This window comes from Scomber japonicus, chromosome 3 (genome assembly GCF_027409825.1).
Source record: "Scomber japonicus isolate fScoJap1 chromosome 3, fScoJap1.pri, whole genome shotgun sequence".
Taxonomy (NCBI): Eukaryota; Metazoa; Chordata; class Actinopteri; order Scombriformes; family Scombridae; genus Scomber; species Scomber japonicus.
The window spans coordinates 9,052,910-9,077,281 of record NC_070580.1 but is presented as its reverse complement, the minus strand read 5'-3'; the positions used below and the strand labels follow the sequence as shown (position 1 = coordinate 9,077,281).

Sequence of the window (24,372 nt, the reverse complement as noted above, 5' to 3'; positions counted from 1 at the left end):
CCAGACTATAGTGCAGAAAGTGTTCAGCCAATCAGGGCTCCCAGGGCGGACAGAGGTGAGCAGAGGGACAGAAAAGACTACAGTACACCAAAGATCTTTAAAAACAAAGGAGAGTCACAAACACAAAGCAGCTGACAGTGCACCATTCAGGGCAATAAGCAGTATTAAAAGATGTCAAATGGCTAACCGATTCAAGGTGTACAATTAACTGTATTATTATTCTTAATATATTTCAGTTGATAAAGGTTGACAAAATACCCCTTACTGGCCTTACTCATATTTTTTATATGGCTGTATATTTAATATTCATGACAAAAACATCTGAGCTAATCAAACACTTTATTACCTAATTAAATGATAGGACATGTTCTGTATTGTTCTCAATGTCAGCAAAAAAACCTAAATACCTCTACACCCAATCAGATGACACAAATTTTTTTAAAATTAGTCTTGTGTCGTGTTTTTAAAAAGGCACCAAAATTCCTAAAACTACAGCGTTTGCAAATGTTACTCACACAGGAGTAAATGGAGCATTTAGTGAGGACCATTTTCAGCTTCAGAATTGATGAGAGCAAGACAGTGTACGTGAGATTGAATAAAATAAATAGTTTCCATGTTCACTGAGATGAAGGAAAATGTGCTTAAACAGTTTTTGGACAACAATGGTGCTCTACGGCACAGATGCATATCAGACTTTTGGATTGTTGGTTTTGGTCTTTCCATGGGATTTGTTGACAATAAGAAAAAATGTAAAATATCACCAGCTGTGTCCTTTAACAAGGCTATGTCAAGTCTCACACAGCACACAACACAGACAAAATAGACAACATCCTTTTGTTCACAACTGCTTTCACACACTTTAACATAAATATGCAACGCTTCCACCGTGCGCCTCTGCAATCCGGCCATTTTGAGTCACTCAATCCCACAAATAATATTTGGCTTCCTCCAAACAATATCTGATGGCCAACATGCCATCTGTCTGTGGTGTGCAGCAGTAGTCTGAGGTCCAGTACACTACTGCATTTAAAAGGAGAGAATAATAAGCCAATAAGCACCAGCTGTGCCAATCAACTCACCTGGCACTGCTCTCATGAGCCATCTCTAAACCTCTCTCCAGCAGCTGAACGCCAACCACGCTCACCCCTACATAGCCCCGCTGCCCAACTGTGGGGGCTGGGAAACCGTATAGTCGAACCTACTCCATTAAGATGGGGTTAGTCAGGGGGCTGGCCAGGACCATAAAATAGGGAACGAAACAGCAGTACTAGCCTGCTAGCCCCAAGTACTGCCTCACTTCTTCTTTGGTCTTGGGCCTCAGGCAGGCAATAACCACTGCTGTCTTGTCTATCTCAGAATGCACCTGCTCGCCACCCAAGTGGTACCCCAGATACCATACCTCCTTCCGTCCAACTCTACACTTTTTCAAGTTGGCGTTGAGCCCAGCCTTCCTCAATGACGCAAGCACCAGGGCCGCACGCTGCACATGCTCGTCCCAGCTGTTACTGTGGATGAAAACGTCATCAAAGTAGGAGGCAGCATATGTGGCGTGAGGATGCAGAACAGGGCCCATGAGGCATTGGAAGATGGCAGTGGCACAGAACAACCTGAACAGAATTGTAAAGAATTGGTAAAACGTAGAGAGTGGAGAAGGCTATTTTTTCCTCGAGACACAAGAATCTAAGTCCAACATAATAAAAAAACAAGCAGTGACCAACCAATCCAGGAGCTCTTTGTCGACCTCGGGAATCGGGTAGGTATCAAACTAAAACATCATTCACCTTGCGATAGTCTGCATACAACAAAAAAGACCCATCCTACTCTCACCTCACTGTTCTGTCACTCCCATCTCCAGCATGGCTTTCAATTCTTCCTAACCCACTTTTCTTTTGTGTCCAGGTAACCAATAGGGCTGTGAAGGCACTGTCATGCACGGGCATGTCTCAGTATGGTGATGTCTGAAATTTGTGCATCCTGGCAAGGAGGAGAACACATCAGCTTATTGCTGCTGCAGACTGGCAACATTTGCTCTCTGGCATGGTTTGAGATGGTCATCACAAAGGAGCGAGGTGGTATTGGTGGACTTTGGCACCTCGCCTCGCTCCATGCTTTGAGGAGATTGAGGTGGAGAGGATCTAGCCACCTATTCCAATTGTAGTCGTCATCGTGCACATACTTGTGGATCATTGACTTTAAGGTTTTGCTCAGACACTCAATGAGCCTATCAGTCAAAGGGCTGGTACACACTAGTCTGAACTGACTTGATGCCATACAGTTCCCATACTGTGCACAAAACAAACGAGGTGCCATGGTCAGCTAGGATTCTCAGTTAGGGAGATGACATGAAACACTCTTTGCAGAGATAGTGTGCAGGTGAACTGCTTTGGAATATCGCATTGCAACCAGGACTAACGCAAACCGATATCCATGTGCGCTCTTGTGAAATGCCCTTCAAAGTCCATGCCACTATGCTCAAACTAAACCTTCATGAATGGCAATGGACACAATGACACTAAGGATGGCCTGTTAACCAAGTAGCATTGAGGGCAGGATGCACACCAGCAGCGTGCATCTCCCCGAATGTGAGTCAACAGATTCGGGCCATTATGCGGTCAATGTTTTGCTATTCATCGTGTTCCATTGGGTTGTAATGAGCCGCCTGGAAAACCATTTCCCAGTGTGGAGTGTCCCCAAATACTGCCTATTCATTGCTGTTTCTTCAAGGTACATCGCTGCGATCACCCAGAGCATCTTTGCCAACCATCGTCGCCAGCTGAAAGTGCTGCAGATCTGTCATAATGTGTGCTGAGGTCCGTCTGGCACCAGTAAAGCAATTCCCACTGCCACGGAGTTCCCTCAGCAGACAACACATACATGACACACCAATCACCGACAGCTGCTTCACTTCAACATTAGTTGCCCGGTTTCTTCTGGCATACACGGTCCAGTTGCTTTGAGTCACTCAGTCCAACGAATAATATTAAAAGGCTTCCATCAAACAATATCTGACGCCCGGCGTGCTGTCTGTCTGTGGCGTGCAGCAGTCGTCTGAGGTATAGCGCGCTACTGCATTTAAAGGGAGGGTATAATTAGCCAGCGAGCACCAGCTGTGCCAATCAACTCACCTGGCACCGCTCTCATGAGCCATCTCTACACCTCACTCTCCTGCAGCTGAACATGAACCACACTCAAACCCACAAACGCTATCTTCAAAAGTTCTAAGTGGTGAAGGTTTTAGCTAGAAACCATCGACTTCATCAGCTGAAATTACAGCTTTTGTCCAAAAATGTAATCTGCTGTAGCTAATTTTTCTACGTCTATGAAGCCGCCAAACAACAAAAGGAAGTTCTTGGCTGATATCTAGTTTAGTCTTCAGCATCAGTGTCTGTTCTATTTGCACTCAGCCAAAAATTGATTATTCAAAGAAGAGGCACCATTATGTATGATTTTAATATTTGTAAAGATAGAGTGTGTTATTTTGCTGATAAAAGAAGACCAAGATTGGTGGTGACTATTTCTCTAAGTAAAATAAAATCTTTTTTAGCAGTAATCAGCTAGCTAGGTAGATATTGAGTATAAATTACTGACAACAGACAGAGAGTGAATCTTTGCAACAACTGTTTTTTGTGGATCAACTTAAAAATTCTGAATAAGACTAGGGGTTATCCGACTGGGAAAGCAGCATTCACAAGAGCAGCCGCAAATCTTTTTAACTCCACAAAATCTGAAATCAGTCTGCACAAATATCGTTCAGGAGTTTAATTTACACAAAATAACTACAATACTGGTCAGTTAAAATTGTAATTACATATTTTCTTTCATATTTTCTGCTTTGTTCTGTACTATGTGTGTCTTTATTATTCATATCCATGTTCACTGGCCTAAACAGCTGAACAATAAAACTGATGAAAAGCTCAGTATAAATCTGTTGGGATCTGCTTCAAGCCAATTATAGCCTGATGCAAAAAAGCCTCACAGTCAGATCTAACAGTGCTTTGGAATCACTTCACAGACATGCAAGCGCGTACATTACTATATGCAATAAGAGATGGGTTAGTGGGAGGATTTCCACATACCCTTTTCACTGGTGCACCGCTGCCTGGCACTCCATTCCTCCAATCAGAATTGATCTCACAGTCTTGAGGGCAGGGCCACGGGGGTTTCACAGAGGACAAAAACAGAGAGAGAGAGAGAGAGACACAGTGAGAGAGAGAGAGAGAGAGAGACAGTGAGAGAGAGAGACACAGTGAGAGAGAGAGACAGAGAGAGACAGAGAGAGAGAGAGAGAGAGAGAGAGAGAGAGAGAGAGAGAGAGAGAGAGAGAGAGAAGGAAGGAAGGGGAAAGATACAACGATTACAAACAGGAAGTGAAAGGTGGGGAAAGCCCCTACCCTGGTCCACTAAGCCCACATGTACAGAAATGACATAAGCAAGCAAAAGACAAAAGCAAACGTGATCGTCGTCAGCCACAAGTATTTCATACGTTATGACACACTCGTTCCTGATGGCATCTCCTGGCCTACATACATGATAAAAATCACACTACTTACATACAGTATCAGAACAGGCAGATGAGCAATTATGACAGATACACAATCTAAAATACTATCAAGAGTGTTTGTGTGACAGTAACAGGTTTCTGTGGTTCATTTCTCAGTAAATGTGTCACAGTGTTAACCTTTATTAACTTGTTAAAGCACCCCTGCAATACCCACATTAAAAACATCATTCATTTCCTATATATGTGTCAACCATATTTATATGTATGTTACCACTGATGAAAAGATTTACAATATGTTGCTGTTGGATGTGTGTTTATTTCTATTCAAAGAAATAAAACCAATGTCATATTTTAAACACATTACAAAAATTCAAATAGAAATATCCTAAAAGTCTAAACATGATGAGAAAGTTATTACCAAAGTGTAGCGTAACAGGCTACAAAGCTGCATAAAGGTATGTTACCAACAAAAAGACACAAGGCTGATTCCTTTAGAGAATTGCATTCACAGTAATACAGTGACCTACAAAGCCTGCAGTGTCTCCATTTCAATAATAAACCGAATATGTATAATATTACATGGATTTTATACAAATGATGCATGGCTTGCACCCCTACAAAAACATGTGAAATAAGCTGGACATTTTGTTTATTCAAAAACCTGGCGTTAAGCTCAAAAGCATTCATCTGTAACCAGATAAACAAGTGGAAAGATGCTAATGACTTCCAGATACGGTTCAGATCATGCAAATGAGGCAGCAGAATGGATGGCTTCTGGTTCTGTCCCCGTCATAGGAGTCATGGCTGCATGTGTGGCTTGTTGCCCCATGATATATGTGTGTACAACTTTGCCGTTTAATGTGGCTGTGTCTCCGGCAGCACAGCGGAGCAATTCAGCTCCCAGTTAATTGGTCTGTTCTATGAGAAAGCATGTCAAAAACCAAATCTATAACTCTGTTTCAGTGTGTAGCAGTGGAGCTCTCCAACCAGACACAACAAACCGCAGCCCCGACATCCCAACTCCTCATAATTCACCAGTGTGGAATTCAACTAACCCCATTAGTGCAGCCGTTGTTTCCACAGCCCGTCCACATTCCTGGGCCTGCCATCGGCCCCAGATAAGACCCTTCTGATTACTCGGTTGCATGCCTGTCATTACTCCCAAAAATATGTTGATCCCAACAGACAGCTTCCCCCCATGGATTTATAGCTACACCATTGTATCTGTGCGCTCCTCAAAAGGAGGACTCGCTTCTAAAGGTGCCCTCGCTATGAGATCAATGACGGTGGGCACTCAGTGACTTCAGATACAATTTATAACACCGGAGCCTTAGAAACTACATAATAAGAAGATTCCAAAGAGAAGGGATTTATGTGCGGTCTCACAAAAAGCTTAAGAGGTAGCTCTGATTTTGAGTCTTTATTGCAAATTAGCAAGCAGTGGATTTTAAAAAGTGGTAAAGTTTTACAGTGTAATCTGTCCATAAAAAAGATTAAACAACCAAACACTTGGAAGATACACTGCATGCTTTGATGGCAGGATAAAGTAAAAAAAAAAATGTTACCTCTAACAAGTAAAGCTTTCTCACTTTGTGGCGTTTTGCATGCCAGCTATTCAACACTCAACTCACTCCTACTCTGGACACATGTGGTTGTAATCCCCCCTTTTCACTCAAATTACAAACTATGTCAATTTCTAAAGAAACTCCACACCCACTCCCAGCCACTTTGCAGCACGTGTGTTCATTGTGACTCATTTGTGAGTTTCCAAGCAAACTAGACAGGCATTTGAAGCTGTCCGTTCTTGTTGGGGAGTATCAGAAGGGTCAGAAATAAGCACCTGTTTTGCACAAAATGATGGTGTTTGCTAAATAAATCCATAAGGGTCATCTGTTACACATCTCTCTAAAGGGGATCTATTATGTTCATAACCAGCTCTATACTTTTTTATTCTGGAAGCATTATACATACTTTTTAAAAAATCCTTCCTTATCTTAAACTGGCATAAAGCCCCTCAGTTCAGCCTCTGTCACTAACAAGCAGTCTCAGCTCCTGTCTTTTTAAAGCCCCCCTCTTAATGAGATCACCTTATTCTGATTGGCCAGCTTTCTGGAGGCCTGCCGAGGGACCGCACATATCAGAGTCATATTAAGTTACTGCCAATGAAAACCAAACATTTCCTGCTTTACTGGATCAAATGAAAAGATGATTAAAATGACTAATAACAGGAGACTTTCATTCTGAAGAATTGACAGGAAATGAAACGCGTTCCTAAATAAATTAGCAGAGCTTCATTAGCCGTGCTAAAAACCAGTCGACACAACAACATATGGAGATACTTGGAGCTCTTTGTTCAGCAGATCCGATATAAATAATGCAAGCAGGAATAGTACAAGTACAAACAGCCACAGCGATGATGACGTTTGATGAAGAGTTGCAGACGACCAGCACACCTCCAACAGGTAAACAACTTATTTTACTTTGCCCTGCTGTCGTAATGGAAAAACACTCAAAGCCTACCAGCTCCACTCGTCATACCTCAGCATGACACCCCTAAAACAATGGAAAAATGCCAAAATGTTAGCAGAGTAATGAAGTCGAGAGCTGTGCATGGAGCAGATGACCATATGAAGAAATCTGTCACAAGCTGATGTCAGCTTGGACTCAAAGTAGAGAAAAAAATGTTGGAAATTGAGCATTCACAGCAGTCTGAAGCCAGTGCTTTTTTTCTCACAGGGATTACTTTTACATATGTTTAACTCGTTATATGAAACTTTAGCTATGTTTAATATGAACATCTGGCATTTTAACATTAAGACTGAAATGAAAGTATAATACGTCCCCTTTAAGCATAACATATAAAAATGTCTACGGTATACATATTGCTCTTTGCTCTTATTGTTCTTCTTAAACTTTGTCCCCAACGTGACTGACTGAGTGAGTCACATCAGAGCCAAACAATGATCTATATCAATCAGCCTGTAAAATGTCACAATATACATTATAAGTGAGCATGTTTTTAATCGTCCGGGTTGAAAATTGTTGCATGCAAAGCCTCAAATGGACCTAAGTTTTCAATCATTTTCAGCACTTGCATAGCTTGATCTGTCTCATATGTGTTTTAGAATGGAATAGAATAGAAGAATAGAATAGTCTTTATTGTCATTGTCAGGACAATGAAATTTTGTTGGAGCAGTCCTCCAGCTGCCTTGTACATATACATAAATATAAATATGAAATATAAAAGAAAAAGAATTAACAATATATACAATGGGCACAATCAACAATAATTAAAACGTATGCAAAGAAGTCCGGGGAGGGGGGGAGGGGGGCTAAAACTGTGTATGCTCCTTTAAAACCTGCATTTTATTTTATGTTATAAATCCTCCTTCCTGGGTACATTCTCCGCTCCAGCGCCACCATTGTATCTTAGCATCTAATATTTCACCATCAGATACACCATTTACAGAGATGCAAGACATGCTCCGCGGACCTTATCATGTCTACTGACAGGGCTTTGGCACTGGCTCCATGTGAATCAGTCATCACGTTTTCCAGATATGTGGTCTTTCATTGCACAATGGCCTTAACCATGACAATAACACTGTTGTGTGTATTAATGAATGTGTGAAAGCTGAGTTGAGTCATGTTATGTTACACTACGAATTACAATGAAGAACTTGTGTTAGCCCAGCTGGTGATCAGGTAGAACAGAGATTGTACTGGGGAGCCTCGGGCTGGATATCGGCGCTGTGTCGGATCAATGGCTTGACCTATTAAGTCACACCACTCCCAGTAGCTCATCTAATAAGAGCCGGTCTTTGGGAACACCCCTAGCTGACCCATGCTGCTGGGGACAATTACAAGAGAGTGGTCTTTCGGTGGCCGACGCCCACTTGACCCGGTAGCGTAAAGACACGGAGGAGATCCACATGATTTAAACTCCTCCCCAAGATGTGCTGACAAGGTTAGAGGGTCAACGCAGACATTTACAGGTCAGTGTGTGGCCCACTTGGGAACAATTACTCCCAGTCACAGCTAAGTGGACACTTGATTGAACACGACGGAGGCAGGACACACTTCCCACAGATAACAATCCCCAGAGCCATTTAGGATAAAAAGCCCTTGTGATACAGCCTTTATGGCCAAAATTCATCTTCCTTTTCCCTTTTAAAAGAATGTGAGAGTGTGATAGAGAGCCATTCTCTGGAAGAGATGAGTCTCTCAAAGCATTACCATTTTCTAGCAATACTAATAGCTGCTTATGACACAGAAACAATTACAAGGTGACTGGGAGAAAAAGCTAAACAATGAAGCAAACTGATAAGATTTCAATTTTTTTTATTCATGGGAAAAGCAGATGTGTTAAAAAAGGGGAAAAAACTGTCTTGCAACAGACTTGGATGAAATACTTATGTTTTACAGTTAGGTTCAAAACAACAGCAAGTAAATAAGTAAAAGAACTCAACAGTGTGATATGAAAAATACTCTTCTCTGATAACTAATTAACTGTGTAGGTGCTGCAGTTCTGCTGTCCAACCTTTAACCTACTGACAGTTTGACCCCTCGCCCGCCACAATAACTAAAACTTCGCCTTGAACATCTGGTGTCTGATGTGTACACAGCAACAAACACACTCCCCAGAGCTGTCACAACCAATAGTTTATGCATTTCAACATAATGTGTGGGTTAAACATGTAGAGGAGGGGGAAAAAATTAAACAGATGTTCGGGAGTAACTACTGCAGATAAAATAGCAAACTTGGTTAATGTGCACCTCTGCGTAAAGCGGTCAGTCTCATCATATAGTCTGTTCGTACACAAATAGGGCTTATCGATACGCCAACACATTTCCCCCCCCCCACGGCATTTGCATAAGCTGGGTGTTGTTTGTGGTATTGTTTCTTTTTTTCCTTTTTTTTTTTTTTCGGGGGCTCTGTTTATTTATTTCTCTGCCTTAGAAAATCAGTTCCACATTGTCCCTCGATCTGTAGCGGTGGCTGGCGCTGCAGCTGTTGGTTGTTAGTGGCTGGAGATGACACAGTTCACCACTTCTCCAGGAGACAGCCAGCTCAGAGACCGGCACAGCTGCAGAGCAGGAGGCGGAAAGAGAAGAGAGGAAGAGAGAAGAGAAGAGAAGAGAAAAGAAGAAAAAAGGAAAGAAGAAAAAAGGAAAGAAGAGAAGAAAAGAATCTGTCTTTTTTTTTAATATAAGGGTTAAGAAATCACTTTGTTGACAGAGTGATAAGACTCCAGAGGCGTTGCTCATCCCCTTCCATCTTTCTCTTCTTTTTATGAGGAATCCCAGAATTAGCAAAGAGGAATAAAATTTAACTCCTGCAGAGAATCTCTCCCCCATCTTCTCTCCATCCCGCCCTTCTCATTAACGGGAGTTCTTTTCCAATTCATTCTTTTTTTTCTCCAATTCAACACCCCTGAGATACAACCTTCCCCAAGAATTCAAGCGAAGTGACAAAACATTATCCCGTTTACACATGCAAAGTGCAAAAGCAACAGGCTCACCGGGCTGACCCATTGGTTGTTTGTGGCAGTCAGCCTTATTCCCCAGGACCCGCTTTGTAACCAAAGGGCATCATGTGAATACCATCTGGGTACCACTTATTTAAAGCTGGCAGAAGTCCCGTGGCAGCAAAGCCTGGCGATGAGGAGAAGGGAATAAATTGCATCATTTACTTAACACGCATTTACCGTCGTGCCCGTTAAAAGCCCATGACTAAATAATTTGGCGTTCTTTTTTGTTGTTTTTTTATTTTATTTCGGGTGCCAGTTTCCGCTGTCAGCCAAATTGCATTGTACTCGCAACAAACGGAGCAACTGTCAAAGGGCTGATAAAGGAGGTATCGAGATGTTAACCACGTGAAATCCTGCGTTTACCACCAAGTACATTAACGGCCCTCAATCCATTTACACCAAAGAAATCTCCCTGTGCGTTATGCGTTGCGCCGAACCCATAAACAGACAATAAACACATTGTAATTATAATGCCAACTCTTTAATTACGTGTGTCATTTGGGGATGGTCGAGCTCGCTAATTGTCAGAGTGATGTGAAAAAGGATTGGGGGTGGGGGGGAGGAGGGAGGCGAAGAAGGAGATCAAGCCTCGGGCCCCAATGAGAACCATATTCCCCACTCTCCAAGCGTGTTAGAAGGCAGAAAATTCAATTGGCATGCTTCCAAAGAAGAACAGTCCAAACAGCCTTAATCAGTGGGGACAAACTCCATGCAAATCATTTACATTAGCACAAGTGTAGAAAGAGAACAGAAAAAATATCGAAGGTTTCACTCCTGCAACATAAAGAGGAGGAAAACTTTGCCTTCTGTAACCTCACTGCAAGGTGTCTTCGTAAGAAAAACGCTGGTTTCGGTTGACACTGTACAAATCTGTGCATCATTCAACAAAGTATAGACACATCTACAGCCATGCATTGCTCTATTCTAGACAGACAGGATGTATATTTTACTTTATTGCCCTGCGTTGCTCTTTTTATGGTCTGTAATGACATCAGAATGACAGGAAAGAAAAAAGGCAAAGGACGTGGGTGACATGGTACAAGCTGTATTTAACAACATGGTATTGCCAGCATTGCAGTAGACTTACTGTAGCTGACCAGAAAAAAAAGAACCCCCCTAGTTGCACTGTTACACAACATTCCCATGTTGAATTAAATGCTGGTATGTTTACATTGCAGTCTTCAGAATACGCAGCGGTATCATAAAATAACCCAGGGGCACCACACATCTCGCTCTAAAACGTACGAAGACGATACGTGTGCTGTCAGTAAAGAGGAGCGGGCAGATAATGGTAGGGTTAGCAGCTAATGCTACTTCTGAAAATGCTGCTGAAGCCACGAGCTGGTTTATTTAGAGGTGCATGCTCTCATACAGAGTTACTGAAAATGTCAAATTCAGAGGAATGACACAGAGCCACAAACATCAGCAGCATGCTAGTTAAAAAAGAACACCTTAGGAACAGGCTGAAAAGTAGTTTACTACTGTTAACATGATGATCTGCAGTATAAAAAATTAGGTTATAACTTTTAATGTAAAAATAGAAAATCTTAATCAGAGCTAAATCAAATCATCAAATTGTCATATTGTGACAAATACATCTGTATTGCTTTTGTATCAGATTGCAGACGGTGTATTGATGATACATATGAAAGCACCTGAAAGGGAATGGTACACATGCTTAATCAATACATTATTATTCAACATTTGTGTCTTAGTGTACATGGGGTATTTTTACCACCTGCCACAGGAGCTAAGCTACACTATATTTAATCTATTATTTTATCCAATTTAAAGTTATTTTCAACATAAACAATGCAGTCTGAGTTCAACAGACCAACCAAATGTGTTCAAAGGTTTCTTTGCATCTGTTAGCAATTCAGTTAATACAGTTAAAACAGTTCAAATGAAACCTATATGTATGTCATGCATAATTATTCACCACAAGGACAAACTTTTAGCACAGCTATCTATCTATCTATATATATATATATATACAGTATGCAGTAGGGACAGTGGTGGTCAAAGATGGGAGAGTGAATTGTGGAAACCGCCATAAGTACAGTTCACCCTGAAAACATGTTTTGAGATGACATGTTTGAGATGAATCATAAGCCGAGCAATGAGAAATGTCAGTTAGGCAATGAGAAACTGTCTCCGCTATTGTTTACATATTGACTGGCACTATGTGGTCGGCCCTGATGAGAACAACACGCAAGCCTCCAATGCTATGATCTCACCCGGTGGAAAAAGAGCATTTGCAGTGTGGAGCTTGGTAGGAGGGTGTGGCGTCGCGATCGATGGGAGGTGGGGGGAGACGTGAAAACACAAACAAAACAAATCTATTATTTGTTCCACAGTATGAAATCATAGATTAGCTAAGCTGGTACTGAAACTGCACCGGTTACGCCACAAATTTACTACTCAAAGTGTTCTCACCTCTGCTTTTTTTCCATCCCTCTGTCTATGTTAGGTTCAACTGAACACTTCACTGTGGCCTGCAAGGTCTTTCTACATGCAGCCGCTATTGATAAAAGAGATGTGAGTGACTGAGAGAGAGAGAGAAAGAGTGCATGAAGGATACAGACATTTCATCTACTATCCATCTCATATTCTAATGTAGCCATTATGCTCTAAAAAGAGACTGCTCATCTATTCATTTTATGGGGCATTTGCAAAAAAAGATGACACTGCAAGAGGGTTGGTCGGAGTGATTAAAATTCTTTGAATTAGCCCTTCAATCACTGCATACTATTGTGTATAAAGTACACAGAAATGCACTCAAAAGCCTGAACTCCTCTGTAATATGAAAAAAAGATTGATTTACTAATTTCTCACTGCGAGTTGTTTTCAGTGCGAGGAATTGATTGGTCAACACATTAAAAGCTTGTACATCATGCGCTCCATACGCACAACATGAAAAGGCTTTTAGAAAAATATCCAATAACTCAGAAGCGCACCGCAGCGACTGTTCTGAACAGGTGTAGTAAATGTCCAACAAAAGGCAGTAAACAGCGAACAGTAAATGGTTAACAGTAGCAGGGGGAGGAAAACAACTGTGGAACATATTGTGCATGATGCAGGAGGCACTTTGATGTGACTTGTCGGTGTCACTCTGTTACTATGAGATCTCACAGAGTCTGTACTTGTAGATCGTGTTCATGTTGTAGGAAGCTGCTGGAATGATGTGACTCATTTTAAAGCGACGAGATCATGAATGGGTTTTTTTTTTTTAATTCGTGTGATTAAGTCAAAAAGTTTCAACAAAATATGACAAATAAAAAAAATATTTCCAGCTATTATCAGAATTCTATAGCCCCAATAATGAGACGAATTATTGATGAGTGGCCAACTATTAAATTAATGAATTAACTATATTGATAATCGATTTGAGTTTTTTTTGTTTTGTTGTTTTTTTTTAAAGGAAAATTTCCAAATTAAATGATTTTTAAACACTCGAATGTAAATATGTAATGGTTTATTTAGTCCAATATCTTCTGTGATAATAAACTAAATATATTTGGGGAAATTGTCTGACATTTTTTTGGACGAAGCGACTACTCAGATGAGTCGATAAAGAAAATAATCGTCTGGTTGCAGCCGTGCAGAATTCACAATATGAGTTTATTAATTTAATATGTCTGAAATTTGCTTGTGCTTTCACTGTAAATGTGAAACAAATGCGGCTCTCTTTCATTCACGTACCCCGAACAGTATTTGATGTGGTGGAACATGCAAGTCTTTCAACCCTTGTTTGACCCATTAATGAGGCGCCGCCGTCCCAGGTTAGTCTAACATTCACAGCCACTCAAATCTGTAACTGAAAAATTATTCACATCACTACTCATGTACACAATTAAAACTTTTTCTCATGCTGTTTTACGCTGTTACCTGGAACAAAGTGACTACTTAATAAAGTTTCAGTTCCACTATAGTTTCTCTCTTTCTCTCGCTCACCCACTCATACACTCTTTCTCTAGTGCTTTTTCTGGCTTTATCGTGCTCTTTTTTTAGACTGGTCTGGTAGTCGATTGCACAAATTGTCCTGTGAGCCACAATAACATAAAACAGTTTCCATCTCTAATATAAACCCGTGTTCGCCCATTCATAAGAAAGGCAGAGCGGCGTCACCGAGCTAAGTCTGTATTAACCCATTCAGATCAGCTGCAAATGCCAGGATTTTTTTTAAAGGATATTCATGAGCATGTGTTGTGCTCATGTGCAAAAAACTCATCGCTGAATTTTTAAGTCAACTTCTTGTTTTTGTTTTTTTCCTCTTTCGGTTTTTGACAGGTTACACACAAGCTGTGCGTCTGTTGTAACTGCCTGCTGTTTTTTTTTTCTGGCACATGGCAACCAGTGTGTTTGTGCATGCTTACTGTCAAAGAAAGTAAAGCACATTGGCCTCAGGAAACAGGAGCATAACCGTGGGGCTAGATTTTCATACACAACGCTGCAGAACAGGCCATCATTTACAAACAGGAATCCACAACACACTGTGATAGATTCATGACTATTCATTTCACTTCTCTGACATCTTGAGGGTGTTTGTTTCCTACATTATCTGTGGTTAAGTATTTGGACAGACATCTGCATTCACCAGTGAAAGTGTTGTATTGTACCGAGCAGACAGAAATGTGTTGGCGTGAGCTGGTTAACAACTTTTTATTAGCTAACTCACGCCAACGCATTTCTCTGTTTCCTTGGGGTAATCTTCAGATATCTTGCTCATATCTTCCTCTCAATTGGTTGTCCGATGTTGTAGATACTGTACAAATCAGTCTAAAACGCTGTACATGTCAGACAAATGGTGCTGTACTGAGCAGCTGTTAATTAGCTGTTTTATGATGTTCTAGACTGTGGTTGTCACTATAACCAAACTGCACATCAACTTAACCATATTTCGCACTCTTGTGTGTAGTGGTATAAACACTATTCATTGCAATGAGACAATAACTTTGCAGAAGCAACGGTACAGCAGGTGGATGTGATTTCAAGTCACAGTACTGAACCCAGATTTTCCAGATTTCTACTACTGCCCATTTCAGACTAACCACTTGCTGCATGTAGCTGCGCAGCGTAGCGTTGTACCGTTGTACTCACTGCTGTCTGATTCTGGTGAGATATTTGCAAGATCAGCGTCAGTCACTACGCCTGCTGTCTCTCGTCGAAAAGGGACTTTACACACATCCGCAGTTTCTGATGCTGTGCCACTCTTTGAAAGCCACATATGTATCATAACAGACAAGGATCTTAGTGTGGATCTCCAAAATGACAGTGATTGGATAATCAGAAGACTAGAACACTGTCCAAGTTGCCGGTCCATGTAAATCAAAGCATCATCCAATCATTACGTCTCCTTATCAATATTTGCCTTTTTTTTTTTTTACCGTGATTCAACTAGTATGTGCTCACACAGCAAACTAGCACGCCAGGGATATGTTCGCTCAATTAGATGTAACAAACAAAAATGTTGTTTTGGAAACTGGGCTGGGACTTGAATTCATTATGACTATTTGGTATTTGACTAAAATATAAATACTGAAAATAGAGCTTGAGAGATACTGGATTTGTGGGACCAATATGTCAATATTAGGGAATAAAGAAATTCTTATATCGATATATTGGCCAATAATCTTATATTTACAGAATAATACATTTTTTGCAATGGTCCCTCAAATGTAGTTATTAAACACTTGTGATAAAGATATGTAATGGGGGCATGATATTTTACAGATTAACAATACATGTTATTGAAAAAAATGTACTGAAACTGTAAACTACACTGGGACTTTAATAATTATAAACTACTATAAAGAACACACGGAACAAAAAAAAACATATATTCAACTTCTCATTTTGAAAAGGGGATGAAACATACAGGAAATGTTGCCTTAATAACGTTTAAAATGGGACATATACTCCAATATGACGTATCTGCGATAGGCCAATATCGACCGATAACATCGGCTGACCTATATATTGTTCAAGCTGTAACTGAAATTGTTTCTGATGTAACATCACCTGAAAACACATCATACTAACTCCTGTGGCTCACTGCTAAGATGTTCCTATGTAAAGTTAGTCAGAATATAGTTTCGTGACCGCATTGACGACTTCACTGAAAGTAGAAAATGTTATCGACTACAGCGCAGTGACGGGAAACTATTATCACGAAACATCTCCTTTTAAATTTTGTGACAGATGGTGGCAAAGTTAAAAACATATAGACAATCTCAATAACACTGTGCAATATGGTTGCATAGTCACAGTTTTTATTGTTATTCTTGTTCTGAGTATAGTTTTAAGTATTCCAGATAACTTTATGTAATGACCATATTTAAAGTAAATTCTATTTCAGTGATGAATAAAACAAAATTATTTATTTTAAAAAGGTATCATCTCAAGATTTGAGGCTTATTATTATTATTATCAACTTATAATTTGTTTAAGAACTGGCAATCTGATGCACATTGTGAATTTGGCACAGTATGAATACATGAAGAGAAATTATAACTGATAACACTGATTTATCATCCGTCCATAACAAAGTCTGAAATACCAACAAAAACCCCTCCCCACAGATTTATTTTTTTTTTTAATCACAAAAACAACTGTGACAAAGTGTTTATCTAGTCAGCACATGCAGCAAATGGTTAGCCGCACTATCTGCTTCAACACATAATTCCATCCTGGGCTCCTAATCTATTGACCCAAACGATAAACAAAAAAATAACTCCTGTGAAAATAACCATCTCCAACTGAGTGGTTTGGGAATGGAGCTCCACCCTGTTTACAACACTTGAGAACAAAAACAAACTCCCTCCAAGGAGCCCGGGCGAATGCGAGTCACACTCCCAGCAATACAGGCAAACAACCGCAATGTCTGAAAGATCTCTACGGGGAGAGAGCGGGGCTACCAAACAACAGCAGCAGCAGCAATCAAGGTGAGCGTCGCTGGCTGTTTGTTTGCACGAGTGAATTGGGAGAGAGAGAGAGAGGGAGGGAGAGAGAGAGAGAGAGAGAAAGAGAGAGAGAGAGGGATTTAGTCATCTGTGAGAAAGACAGAGAGAGAGAGAGAGAGAGAGAGAGAGAGAGAGAGAGAGAGAAAGCGAGAGTTGGTGTGAAAGTGGAACTGAGTGGCAAACAAAGTCAAATACCACCACCGCCGCCACACCACTCCCCTCCTCCTCCTCATCCTCCTCCGCCCCCGGTCTCAGGTCAACTGAATCATCAGGAGTCAGGGAAGATACCGTCACCACCTTCCATGAATAGCTCACAAAAAGCCACATCAGTATGACTTCACCGTGGCGAACCCGGTAGTTTAAAAGAACACACTCTCTCTCTCTCTCTCTCTCTCTCTCTCACTCTCTCTCTCTCTCTCTCCCTCAATATCCAAGGGACTGTGAATGAAGAGGTAATGAATCTCAGTTAACAAGGCCATTATCAGCGAAGGAACGACATCATCAGGAGGGACTCCGAAAACCGTGAGGCCCTTACATCCGCCGGCCTTTTATTGTTGCTATTAACTGCACAGGTATACTGTGAACAATTGTATAACCAAAAAAAAAAAAAAAAAAAAGATAGTACTGATACTCACACTGTACATCATCATAGTAAAACAATGAGACTGTATAAGGGACACAAGCCCAATTAGCCATCCTTGCTCTCCGCTGTCAAGTGTTTAAACAGGCCCTGCTAGAATGATAATAGTAACCTGCATACTTTCATCTGTGCTCCGGACTCATCAGTGTGCTAGCACCTCTGCCGGAGCGCTGCGCTGCATCCTGGGTAATTACCGCTTCCCCCCAATTACCACCCGGCTGGTAAATATATATCAAATAAACAAGCAACAACCCGTCAATTAGGAGCACCCTTTCATAATGGGGGGTTCAGATGGTTTTTTTTGTACGTACAGACAGAGGCGAGTGTTTTAAAAAATCGGAGCGTTCGACTTCAAAGTTAACTCTCGTCCGTTTACCGGCGGTTAAGAGAACAGTTTGTAAAAATAATTAAATGTTGTGTTTTTGGAGGTAATTAATAAGCAACTCTAATTTAAAAAGGTGTTTTAATTGCAAAAACAGGGGGCGAGGAAAAGGATGGTGCGAAGCGGGAACAGCGCCGCTCCGCCCGTGAGTGCGAGAGAGAGAGAGGGAGGGAGAGAGAGAGAGAGAGAGAGAGAGGACTTCAAAACTTGAAAAACCTTTTTCTTCAACACAGACGAGAGTGAAGAGGGACAAGTAACATTGTTGAATTCAAAGGCAAAGAGAACAGCTGCAGTAACAGTCTGTCAACAAAATTTGCATTGCTGCTCTCTCCTCGTCTCCATTACTCTCTCCTGTCTCTCCTCGAAGCCCACGGAGCTGCCGGCTTCAGATCTGAGTGCTCTGATGGCTTATCACATAGCGAGCAGCAGGCTAAGCCGGAGTGATGCGCCCAAAAGACATGATCAAAGCGCACCAACTTTCCACCCGGCAATGATGATGGAAGAGCAGGCCCTGCCATGTTATGTTTCTTATTAGGCTGGGACTGCCAACTGAAAAACACAGCCAAGGAGTCAAGGATGAGGGCCTTTAAAAGATGTGCTCCTGCAACCTTATTTTACATTACGCTGCCTACTCCGGTTAGCAGGGTTTAAGTAACAGGCTGTGACGTTTTCATATTAGTACATGTCAAGTTTTTTGCTACTCCTCCTTCTCCCACTGGTGTAGAATAACATGGATTTAACCTATAGCCAGTTGCTCTAAACATCCACATCTAAAAACTTGGTGCGCGTTAAGTTTTTTCCAGCAGCAGGAACGGCCGGGTTTGTTTGGCATCAACAAGAGAGCCGGTGAGATAGCGCGAGCAGCCGTCACAGCCCAATAGCGTGCCACCACTAGAAACTCAAAACCTCAAAAACAGAAAATCAAAAAGGGGGAAGATATCACAAACATGGGCAGCCCAGAAATATCTAACCACATGGTGTTACATTAACAGAATTGAACTTTTACAAATTATAACTCGCACTGTCTGTTTCAGGAAGTATCAAATCTCACTTTAGTAGAACAGGGCACCTTTCTCAACATGTTTAACATCATATGACTTCAAGAATAGCCTAATTTAACCTTCATCTTCCAGTTTAGAAACCACATTATGTACATTGGTTAATAGCATAGATATTTTACTTTCAGGTTCTCTTCTTTTTGGCTTCCCCAAAAGTGCCAGGAAGCAAAACTACTTGTTGAAAACTGCGACAAAAGACAAAAACAATAATCAGGATGTACACCATTTGATGTTCTGTTAAGATTGAATCTGCACCAGATGAAAAATGAAAGTGAGAGAAGTCTTTTTTTTTTTTTTTTGAAATTTAGGTCAGTAAATGATATTTTGTTATCTGAAGGTAAACTGTGGAAATTCACATACAAGAATGACAAATCACTTACAGTTCGGACGTAACCGACTTTCACTGGCGGCTTCAGATTGTTACGAAAGCGGCAAGCTTCACTTCCTGTCCATTGTTGCCCTAGAAAGACAAACAAGAAAAAAAAACATCTTAGATTACAGTCACAACCGATGCAAATTGTAGTGAAAATCCTATCAAAATTGAGCCTGCGTCATCCATCGGGGCGGAGGAGCCACTTCATGAACACACGCAGACTGACATACAGACTGGACAGCTGATAGAAACAGGTGCTGAGGTTTCGCCTGGCAGCTGAGCACAGCTTGTAGCATATGGCTGAGCCCTTCATGTCTGGGGAAAAAATGTTTGTAGCTTACCTGTATCATTCCCAAATCAGATAAGAGAGTGTGAACTACTCAAAAAATGCTCATTTTAAGTTATTATATGTGTTACAAAAAAAAAAAAAAAAATCATATCTCATCTTAATTATCCAAAAAACAAAAACAAATATATTTTTAAAAAATGTAAAAATGACTTACATTGTATTTAGTTAAGGAATTCATACTGAATGCAGAACATCACTACACTCTCCATAACTACCCTAATAAAAGTGTCAAATCTCAGCCCCAGAGCACACCACAGTGCATAGCCAAACACCCTCCCCCCCCCTCCCCCCTCCCTTCTCCCTTCTCCTCAACATAACTATATATCTTTTCGTTCCAAGTCTTTCTTTATCTTGGTTGAGACAAGAGTCCATCAGCAACACGCCTCATAAAAATCAGCTTTTAACCTGCTGCGTTCTGGAGACTCAGATGAGTACAAAAACACATGTTACTTCAATTCAAGCCAAATAGCCAAATATGCTGACAGGACTCTTAGAATTTTAAAATATATGATTATATAATCACTGTCACACAAGGAAAAAAGATGAGGCTAAATATTTATATGATGACACTACCATTATCATATATATTGATATTGTAGAGGAGGTTTTAAGCAGCATATCCAGCCTCATTTAAACTGAACTGTATGTACAACAGGCTGATTACTTAATAAAATAAAACACCTCCCCAATAACTGCTTTTAATACACCACATACATAAAACAATATATACTGGACACAATAGACCATCTGTAAAGCTGTGCTGTATTCCTCAAATGCAACACCAGCAGCAAAAATCATTTTTTGGAACTCAAGTTAATTGATTGTAATTACATGCTCCCTCTCTTCTCGTGCAGGAGGATGACTTTTTTTTGTCAGCATCTCTCCTTTTATTAAGGACACATGACAGTAGAAGACAGTAATTAATGGCTGCATGAGTTAATGGCTGTCCTGAGCGTTTTTTGCCGTCTCCATAGAGACCGAGGAGCTACACAGAGCTCACCTGAAGCTGTCCACTCTCTGACCAATCGCCTTCCCCTTGGCATTGGGTAGACAAACCGCCGGCCCAAGCACGCCACAGGGGCCGGGACACACTAACCTTTACCCTGGAAAATATTGTTCTGCTTTTCCTTTGTTATCACTTCCATTTGTGTAATAAAAAGCACTAATGAGCGTACTTGCACTTGTTTTCATATCGCCAGTACTGTTTTTCTCATTTGTGTTGTGTGAATCAAACATGCGAAAAAAGAAAAAAAAAGTCACATGACGAATTCATTTACCAGAAAATTCCCTTTATTACTGATCTGTCACTTATCTAGCTTTGTGCAAAAAAAAAGGTTTCAAGCAGCTGGTTTGAGAGTATCTGAAATCAAATGAGGGGGTGAAACCGGCAAATTAAACCTGAAAGAAACAATACAGCAATTGCAGAAGCTTATTCCCACACTGGACTGAAAATAACTCTCCTTATCATTCAGCTGCAAGCGAGAGAGAGCACAGTCAGTTTACAGCCCCTCCGTACCCAGCACAGGGTATTTCAATGTGTGTTCACAAATACTGAGCCGTCAGATGAAAGAGAGGGCCGCTCCACTCAGGGATGGGAGTCCTCACGCTGAATGCATGAGTGACTGATTACTTTTCTTACCAGTTGAACCTCAACTCTCTACAAAAGAAGAGCCTTAGCCCGAGCCTGAAGAGGCCAAACTAGAAGCGAGGGCTTTCCAAAATAATACAAAATCGCAGATTGGTGTTTTTTTAAAGATTTTTTGCGTCATTACAATGCATACAGCTGCTCTTCCTCAGATTTCAAGCTTTGAGCCCCCCCACCTCTTCTCCTTCTCCCTGCCAACTAAATGTATTCAGTTGTAAGTGAGGGGCAGAGAAAGTACAGTCACTTTTGTTTCTAAACGCGGACACAGGGGACAGTGTTCAGTCGCTCCCATCAGAATGAGCAGAAGAGCTGAACGTCTGCATGTAACAGCCGTGTCAAACAGCAGGCCCTGGAAAAGTTGCAAAGTTCATCCTGTGTTTTAAAACCTGGGTCAGCATTTGTGAAGGTCCATTTCTGCATAAGTGAGCACACAAACCCCAGTGCCTGTTCAAATAGTCTGCAGCTCTCTCTCTCTCTCAGGCAGGCTCATGACAACAGCCCAGCAGCAGCACTGTTTGATCTCCAATGTTTTCCTTAATCTGGGTTGTCAAGGTTCGCTTGTTGGAGGCTGTTTACTTTACTTCTCCTACAAAAAAAGTGTTTTTTTCCCCTCAGACAATGACTAATCCAAAGACCAAGAAGGAGGGGAGCACTGCCAGCAATAGTTGTTAAAGCTGCAGTTTCCCTTTTGTAAAAAATTTCAGATGGTTTTTAGTCCTGCTGTTGCCAGCTGCAGAATTACTGTATAAAATATTAAGGTGATATTTCACTCTTATGTGCGTGCAGTTCAGTCTTTATAGACATACATAATCTGCATCTATTTTTTTATTAAATTACTTTTTTTTTCTGCAACTACTAATTCTAATAATAAATCAACATGGATTAGGCTCATGAGACAGCTGTTGATGATATTTATACATACACAGTAAAATTCATTATCCATCTTTGTTTGGTGTACATTTGTCTGTCGATACACCTGTTTAAAAATGTTAATTAGAACATATATTAGAGCTAAAATATTAAATATGCTCTGCTTTCCTTTGAGTGTTTCTATAGTTCAACACGTTTTTTGCCACAGTACATTCCTGTAGACAGTGAACACGGATAACTTAACATTAGTGAAAACTATCTCACCCACTTTCACACTCTACTAACAACAAGTAATTGTTAATTGACAATTTTAAGATTTTTAAACCCTACTTTTGACAATGAATAATGACATGCTCTACAACCTCAGCATTTTAACAGCAATGGAAACGTCCAGCTTTAACCCACACCATAACTGACTCAATAAACTGGCTCCACTTGTCTCAAACAAAGCAAACTAACAATGCAGTTGAATAAAACCTCTACTTTTAAACTTTTCGTGCTGTGCTGTGACTGTAAAAATTGCCACCGGTGTAATTAAAAAATAATGCAGTGACGCCTTTGTGTTAATGAAAAGTTGACTGTGAGGTGATACAGTATATCCGCTTGAATGTATTGTGCACTGCCTTATCGCTGAGCTGACAAGCCACCACCAGAAACAACAGCTTTCAATCAAGCTAATGATGAACAGCCAAATAAAAGGCTATTAGCTAAAGCGCTAATACAGTTAATAAGTATAGTTTGGAGGGAGGGGGGGCACAGTTGAGCCTTCCTCCGGTCTTTCGGAGTTTGGAGGACAGCTAACACGTGGGGAAAAGCTCCTTCTCTGGTCTTACTCCAAAAGAAATCACGGCACCCAAAACTTCCTTTTTTCACCGTGTAAAGTTAATAACTTCCACGGCGTTAGCTTAAACAGGTAACATTGTAATTACGCGCTGTTAACATGTAACGTCAGTCAGCACTAAGTGGTATTAAAAAAAAATACTTTTCCCCTCAAAGGTGCATTTTCCCCCCGGGGTCTCATGAGTAGCCTCAACTAAGTTAGAAACCCAACTTTCCAAAAAAAAAAAACAGTCAAGTATACAACACTCGTGGTAACAAAAGGCGCTCTAACAGTCGCACTATACATTAATTAGCGTTAACACCACACCACATTATAATATTACAGGTGTTTGTTTATTTGTTTGTTTCGCCGTTTGAAACAACACCGCGACAAACACCAAAGACAAACTCCGTGAATGTGTGTGTGTGTAGTGTATGTATATGTGTGTGTGCAGCAGCAGCACAGCAGCAGCACAACAGCAGCAGCAGGTATCTAGATACGACACAACAAAGCTAATGTTAACATAATAGTGAAACTTACCAGAAAGGCTCTACGGCAGCTTACGGGCGCACGCGGAGGATACCGATTTGCTCGTAGCCTATGAGATAACGAACCCGTGCACGCGAGGTTGTGTACCGAGAACGCGGGGCGACAACAAATCACACAGTAAACACAATATTAGCCTACTCCGCCCGCCTCGGTGTGGCGAGGTGGTAGAGGTGTGGGGTGGAGGAGGAGGGTGAAGGGGGACTGACTAACTAACTTAACTATAAGGAGAAAGAGATAATCTTACCGAGGGCGTCGAGAAAAAAAAAGAAGCAAAATGTGGAGTTTCACACTCGCTACCTCCCAGTCCGTGTCGCGGGGAAAGGCACTAGCTCCTTTTCTTAATGTTGTTATTAGATTTTAACACGCCGAGAAAAGAAGGAGAGAGAAGAAAAAAAAAAGGAAGAATCGCGGATTTGGATGTTGTTTTGTTGATGTTCCCAAGCCCGTGACGTCATATCCACCTGCAGGTTCATTGCATTGCAGATCCTTCATAGAAACATCACAGTCACAAGTATAATTCAGTAGCACTTAGTAGCTCCTTTTTATGGGGAAATGTAATGATGTGCATTAGTTTTAGCTGAAAGTGTGACAGGAGAGAGTGGGGGGGTGGGGGGGGGGGGGGTTGTCAGAAAAGCTAAAATGTCTAAGCTGACTAATTACAACTGAGGCAGAATGAACTTCTATTATTTCAC

At 41.0% G+C, this 24,372-nt stretch overlaps 1 protein-coding gene across 8 annotated transcripts in view; it reads right to left on the bottom strand.

The window, feature by feature from the left end:
• The window catches only part of foxp1b (forkhead box P1b), a 165,749-nt gene extending 141,636 nt beyond the window's left edge, over positions 1 to 24,113 (bottom strand). For 5 of the 8 annotated variants that reach the window (XM_053316616.1, XM_053316614.1, XM_053316624.1 and 2 more), the window contains exons 1-3: positions 23,672 to 23,803; positions 19,455 to 19,534; positions 4,077 to 4,138 (exon numbers count right to left, since the gene is read on the bottom strand). The gene's annotated coding sequence lies outside the window, so the exon portion shown is untranslated. Of the gene's footprint in view, positions 1 to 4,076; positions 4,139 to 19,454; positions 19,535 to 23,671; positions 23,804 to 23,924 lie in introns of those variants that run through there. The other 3 variants (XM_053316615.1, XM_053316619.1, XM_053316617.1) reach the window with 3 other exon arrangements.
• Positions 24,114 to 24,372: the final 259 nt, after the last annotated feature.